At 37.9% G+C, this 6,534-nt stretch overlaps 4 non-coding genes and 2 pseudogenes across 4 annotated transcripts; all 6 read right to left on the reverse strand.

Moving 5' to 3' along the window:
* Positions 1 to 4,295: 4,295 nt before the first annotated feature.
* On the reverse strand, positions 4,296 to 4,413 carry LOC145580563 (5S ribosomal RNA). Its single transcript, XR_014099580.1, has one exon. It is a non-coding gene; the product is annotated as a 5S ribosomal RNA (ribosomal RNA).
* A 199-nt stretch (positions 4,414 to 4,612) lies between these two features.
* On the reverse strand, positions 4,613 to 4,731 carry LOC145580354 (5S ribosomal RNA; annotated as a pseudogene).
* A 524-nt stretch (positions 4,732 to 5,255) lies between these two features.
* Positions 5,256 to 5,374, reverse strand: LOC145580331 (5S ribosomal RNA). Its single transcript, XR_014099396.1, has one exon. It is a non-coding gene; the product is annotated as a 5S ribosomal RNA (ribosomal RNA).
* A 201-nt stretch (positions 5,375 to 5,575) lies between these two features.
* On the reverse strand, positions 5,576 to 5,694 carry LOC145580366 (5S ribosomal RNA; annotated as a pseudogene).
* Positions 5,695 to 5,892: 198 nt separating this feature from the next.
* LOC145580313 (5S ribosomal RNA) lies at positions 5,893 to 6,011 on the reverse strand. The gene has a single exon (XR_014099378.1). It is a non-coding gene; the product is annotated as a 5S ribosomal RNA (ribosomal RNA).
* A 196-nt stretch (positions 6,012 to 6,207) lies between these two features.
* Positions 6,208 to 6,326, reverse strand: LOC145580432 (5S ribosomal RNA). The gene has a single exon (XR_014099478.1). It is a non-coding gene; the product is annotated as a 5S ribosomal RNA (ribosomal RNA).
* Between the last annotated feature and the right edge of the window lie 208 nt (positions 6,327 to 6,534).

Consider the following 6,534-nt stretch of genomic DNA (forward strand, 5'->3'; position numbering starts at 1 on the left):
CGCTATACACCGTGGCGCGACATTTCTGTTGTGACACGGTACAAAGTTCCAGGTCTAGATTGTGATTTTTTTAAGATTTTATTCGATTTATGTCCGTACTAAATTCTATGTGGAATAAAAACCCTCGGTCATAGTTTGGTCCAAATAACAAAATAAACAAACACATGTATGGTTAGCAGTAAACCAAGTAGCACTTAGTAACGATGATGCAAAGAAAAAAGTTCACAACCTAAGGTCAAGATCTATGTTTGACTAGGGCCAAGCTTTTTGGTGTCAAAGGGTATCATGAAAGTTTGAACGCGTTGGCAAGGCAACCTCTCTTGAGGGTGTATGCAAACGGGCGGCTCTACAAGTTCATGATTAAATCGACCTCGACTCCATGGTTTGGGTGAATTTAATGACTCAGATGAACCCTTATTGCCATGAGAGTTTTGGGTTGATAGAGCTTTAATTCCCCGAGTCTAAAACGCATGTAAAACACATAAGGTTTTTCAAAAAAAATGAAGGAAGCCGACTGTGATAAAAAAAAATAAAGTCATTGGAAAGATTTCAGAATTGCCACAACACGGCAAGAAGCACCGTGTCACGATACAGAACGCCGCATAACGGCAGACTGCATTGTTACATGGCAGTCATGCCGTAGCGCGGCAGTCAGGAAATCTGACTAGTGCCTCTATTTTTTTCGTCCGTAATCAGGTTATTTAACTTTTCCTACGGGCGAACCTAGAAAACAACGTTAAAACGTCTATGTATTTACAATAATGCTGAGTTAATCACAAGAATATGATTTAAGAATCTTTCAAGTCTCATCCACTCATCTTAATTAAATACCGATCACTCAAATCGATAAATAACCAAGAATCCTCCCTAGTGGAGTCGCCAAATTGTAGGTGTCGTTTGAAGTGCGCCTACGTTAAGCATGTGTGAATATGCTTGGCACGCATAGGAAGTGGGAATTGAGGTATACGATTAGGGACAAATAAAGTAGGGAGCCGCCATGAAGTTTTTAAGGAACTTGTGAACCGTTCACGGATCATAAAAGGCAACCACGAATAAAGGGACAACGAAAGGCAACAATGATTGACCTGTGAAGGTTACACCCCATTCATAATCCACGAGGTCATTAACTCCATATAGTTTGGAACCACGAAAGAAGGATCGAGGATGATGGTACGAAGTGAGTAATGGAGTCATATTCGCCCGTATTGGCCTCTACTCGATTCTTATAGTGAAAAGTGATTCCTGCGATCTCAAAGGCATACAAACAAAGATTCAAATTGCTCCAAACTATTATTATGCTAAATTGGTTGAATATTAATGCAACATATAATTCTAAAATATTCGGGATCACTTGATTAAACAACAAGATTAAAAAGGATCTTAAACCGTTTGTCCAAATTATCTTATTAGGTGTGATTTTGAATTTCATATTCCCTTTAAATATGCATCCTGGTGATTAATAAATATAATAAAATTAACAGTAATATTGGAAGAAATTCAACAATAATCCAACAATTAATAGATAACAAACATAATAAAAATTGTTAGAAAAATAATAGAAAGAGAAGGAACATGAATCCTTATTTAGATTTTGTTTGCTTGCAACTACAAAATAATAAACGCGTTAGTAACTTCAAGGAAATTAATATACAATAATTGAAATTAAATTAAATTAAGGTTGATTTGGGGCCAAACCCTCAAACTGTTCTACTTTTCACGCCTTGGTTTAAGGACGGAACCTCGGGTAAAGTATGGACTCATTGGAGTGCTTGGGGGAAGTATTGTCAGAGAATAAGGTAGGCTAGTGTTTAGGCTAGAGCATAGAAGAGAGAATAGAGAATTATTTGATGCCCTAAACTGCAGAAAGGAGGGGTATTTATAGAAGAAATGACTAAGGGATCACACGAAAACCTAAAAAAGAAAAGAGCAGCGGAAAAATCTAATTGGGCACCGTGATACGGTGCGTTTATCGCGACACGGTACTAGGAATCGTGGCGCGGCACAGGCTGCCAAGTCACGGTGCATAATTCTACCCAAAAAACGTCCAGATTCATTCCTAACCTAATTCTTAATAATTAAGGTTCATTATTTTCTAGTGTCGTTTCATAGTTCCAGACTTATATAGGTTATTATTCATTATTCGAGCTCAATTAATAAATGATACGAAATGAATTAAAAGGTTCTGGCCAAAGTATAAATTGGACTATGCATTGACTAAACATTAGGATTGATCTGTTGACTATTTTGTGAGTTGGGTTTAATTGAATATGGATTTTAAGCACTCCAAAATTAAATACTCCACGAAACCAATAATGGTGGTGAAAGGTTTTTCATCATCGGGTTTGGTTTCGAGGAGACATTTTTAGGTGTCTATAGTCATCCTAGTTGAGCATTTTTTTTTCAAATTCGTCATTTATTCGAGATCTTACGCTTTGCACGCCATATCCCATATCAAAATACTAAAAAATTGAAAAAAATACAAAATTTGGAGAAAAAAGGGGTGCAACTCACGACCAACCACGCTTAACTGCGGAGTTCTGATGAGATCTGGTGCATTACTGCTGGCATGATCGCACCCATATACATAACACGTTCATTTTTATACAACCCATTCCCAGCCCCTATTTCCTTCGTAACTTTGCACCTGGTCGTCTTAATTAAGTTTTTTTTTCAAATTGGTCATTTTTCGATATTGATGAGCGTCATTTATGGCGCTCAATAGAGTAGTTTTTTATTCCTTTTTCTATAATTTCTCGTTTTATTTTCTTATAATCTTTCTAGTATTCTCTTATTTTCCGTCTTTATAGCTCATTGTGGTTTTCAGTTCACTTTTATGAGTTTTCCATGATTTTTGTTCTTAATTATCTATTTTAGTTTAATTTCTATTCTTTTTGCTTTCTCTCTTACTTTCACTTGATTTCTTTCAAGTGAAGTTTTGAAATCTTGTTTGTCGCTCTCTTACGGATGTTTTCTCATTAATTTTAGGTCCGGAGTGTGCAAATATTTGAAGATTAAAAGGCTGCCCTCCTCACGGGCATCACCTCGAGAGCGTCAATGAGAAGCACGCTTGTGAGCGCTAGAATTAAAGCAAGAGGTCGAGTGCACGCCCATCACTATGGTACATGAGCGCAGCAATGTGTATGACTGGCACTAACCTATGGTGCGCGTGCGCACACCCTCCTGTGCGTGCGCACCATAGGTTGGTGCGCGCGCACACACCCTCTTGTGCGTGCGCACCATGGTTCTTTGTTCCTTTTGTTTTTCTTTGTATATATACTTGCGACCTTTCTATTTTTGAATAACTTTAGACTAGCTTTGAATTTCTCTCTCATATTTTTAGCTTAGGTTGAGAGTTTCTCTCTCTAGTTTTAGAGATAGTTTAGGAGTAGTTTTATAGAGAGCAAGTGAGGGATTTCAATGGTGGTTTGTGAGATTGAAGATTCAATGGTGACAATTGTATTGAAGATCTTCATAATGAATCAATGAGCATTTCTCACTCTCTCTCCTCTTTATTGCTTTGTTTAATTTCATATTGTTTGGTTGATTTTGATGATTGATTTTGATGTTTGGTTTAGTTTTGTTTTTCATCTCTACTATGATTCTTGAGTAGTTTCCTTGCTAGGGATTGGGCAAACATGTATGATTGATGGATTGAGATTGATTTGGGAATTTGAATAGTTCTTGTGTTGTAATTAAATTGATTCATAGGGGTTTGCATGTTGTCTAGTTTCATTGGAGTAGCTAACCATGATGCTAGCATTGACTGCATGATTAGATTGATTGACATGACCACTTGATATAAATTTGATCATAATTGGTTGAGTATTTGATTATGTTTCTTCTTTTTGTTTAGCACTAGAGAAATCTAGGTTAGAGAGTATGAGGATGATTATTTGAATGCTCCTAATTACTCCTACTATTTGTCTTTGCATTGCTTGGATTGCTTGTTTCCCTAATTAGCTTGATTATCATGAATGCATGTTGATCCCCATTCCCTAGTGTTTCATTTGTTTGTTTGGTTCTTGGTTTAGGTAGTTGATTAGTGTTACCTTTTCACCTTGAGTTTGACCTAGCTTAGGCGTTAATTAGAAATACTTGAACATAACCGTTCCTAGTGGTTCGACCCTTAACTTACCTCTTTACTTGTATTTAGGTTTGTTAAGTGATTATAAATTTGTTTAGGGAGGATTAGTCAACGACCTAGTTTTCCCTACGTCAGATATCTATGCTGTGCACACCATATCCCACCTCAAAATAATAAAAAATGAACAAAAAGTCAAAATTTGGCGAAAAAAGGGGTGCAACACGAGGACTTTCCAGGAGGTCACCCATCCTAGTACTACTCTCACCCGAGCACGCTTAACTCGGAGTTCTTATGGGATCCTGTGCATTAGGGCTGGTATGATCGCACCCATTTATTAACGCGTTCATTTTTATATAACCCATTCCCAGCCCCCATTTCCTTCGAAACTTCTTAACTTTTCGCCCGGTCATTCTAATTGAGCATTTTTTTGTTTTGAAACTGGTCATTTCTTGAGATATACACTTTGCACACCATATCCCACCACAAAATAATAAAAAACGGTAAAAAATATAAAATTTGGCGAAAAAAGGGGTGCAACACGAGGACTTTCCAAGAGGTCACCCATCCTTGTATTACTCTAGCCTAAGCACACTTAACTGCGGAATTCTAATCGGATCCGGTGCTTTAGTGCTGGTATGATCGCACCCATTTATATAACGCACTCATTGCTATATAACCCATTCCCAGCCCCCATTTCCTTTGAAACTTCGTAACTTTACGCCCAGTCGTTCAAATTGAGAATTTTCTTTTTTGAAATTGGTCATTTTTTCGAGATCTACGATTTGCAAACCATATCCAACTTCAAAAAAAAAAATTAAAACGAAAAAAAATTCAAAATTTTGCGAAAAAAGGTGTACAACACGAGGACTTTCTAGGAGGTTACAAATCCTAGTACTAATCTAGCCCTAGCAAGCTTAACTGCGGAGTTCTGATTGGATCCGTTGCATTATTGCTGGGTTGATCGAACCTATTTACTTAACGCGCTCATTTCTATATAACCCATTCCCAGCCCCCATTTCCTTCGAAACTTCGTAACTTTGCGCCAAGTCGTCCTAATTGAGCATTTTTTTCTTTGAAATTGGTCATTTTTTAAGATCTACACTATGCACACCATATCCCACCTCAAAATAATAAAAAAAGATAAAAAAAAATATAAAATTTTGCGAAAAAATGGGTGCAACACGAGGATTTTCCAAGAGGTCACCCATCCTTATATTACTCTCGACCAAGCACGCTTAAATGCGAAGTTCTGATAGGATCCGGTGCTTTAGTGCTGGTATGATCGCACCCATTTACATAACGCGCTCATTTCTATATTACCCATTCCCAGCCCCCATTTACTTCAAAACTTCGTAACTTTACACCCGGTCGTTCAAATTGAGAATTTTTTTTTGTTAAATTGGTCGTTTTTTTGAGATCTACGCTTTGCACACCATATCCAACCTTAAAATAATAAAGAACGAAAAAAAATTCAATATTTGGCGAAAAAAAGGGGTGCAAGACGAGGACTATCCAGGAGGTCACCCACCCTAACACTACTCTCGTCCTAGCACGTTTTACTACGGAGTTCTAATGGGCTCCGGTGCATTAGTGCTGGTATGATCGCACTTATTCACTTAACGCGCTCATTTCTATATAACCCATTCCCAAACCCCATTTCCTTCAAAACTTCGTAACTTTGCACCCGGTTGTCCTAATTGAGCATTTTTTTTTTCAAATAGGTCATTTTTTTGAGATCTACGCTTTGCACACTATATCCTACCTCAAAATAACAAAAAACGAAAAAAATTCAAAATTTGGCGAAAAACGGGGTGCAACACGAGGACTTCCAAGGGGGTATCCCATCCTAGTACTACTCTCGCCCAAGCACGCTTAATTGCGGAGTTCTGATGGGATCTGATGCTTTAGTGCTAGTATGATCGCACCCATTTACTTAACGCGCTCATTTCTATATAACCCATTCGCAGCCCCCATTTCCTTCAAAACTTCGTAACTTTGCTCCCAGTCGTCCTAATTGAGCATTTTTTTTAAAATTGGTCATTTTTTCGAGATCTATGCTTTGCAACCCACATTTCACTTTGAAATAATAAGAAACAAAAAAATTTCAAAATTTTGCGAAAAAAGGGGTGCAACACGAGGACTTCCCAAGAGGTCACCCATCCTAGTACTATTCTCGCCCAAGCACGCTTAGCTGCGGAGTTCTCATGGTATCCGTTGCATTAGCGCTGGTATGATCGCTCCCATTTACTTGACGCACTCATTTTTATATAACCTATTCCCAGCCCCCATTTCCTTCGAAACTTCGTAACTTTGCGCCCGGTCGTCCTAATTTAGCATTTTGTTCCAAATTGATCATTTTTTTTAAGATTTACGCTTTGCACACTATAGGGAATACTTCAAGCATCCCACACTTGAGCCCCACTTTGATCATACACTTAAGCATGGTGGCG

The sequence above is a fragment of the Chenopodium album genome, chromosome 14, assembly GCF_948465745.1.
Source record: "Chenopodium album chromosome 14, dcCheAlbu1.1, whole genome shotgun sequence".
Classification (NCBI taxonomy): domain Eukaryota; kingdom Viridiplantae; phylum Streptophyta; class Magnoliopsida; order Caryophyllales; family Amaranthaceae; genus Chenopodium; species Chenopodium album.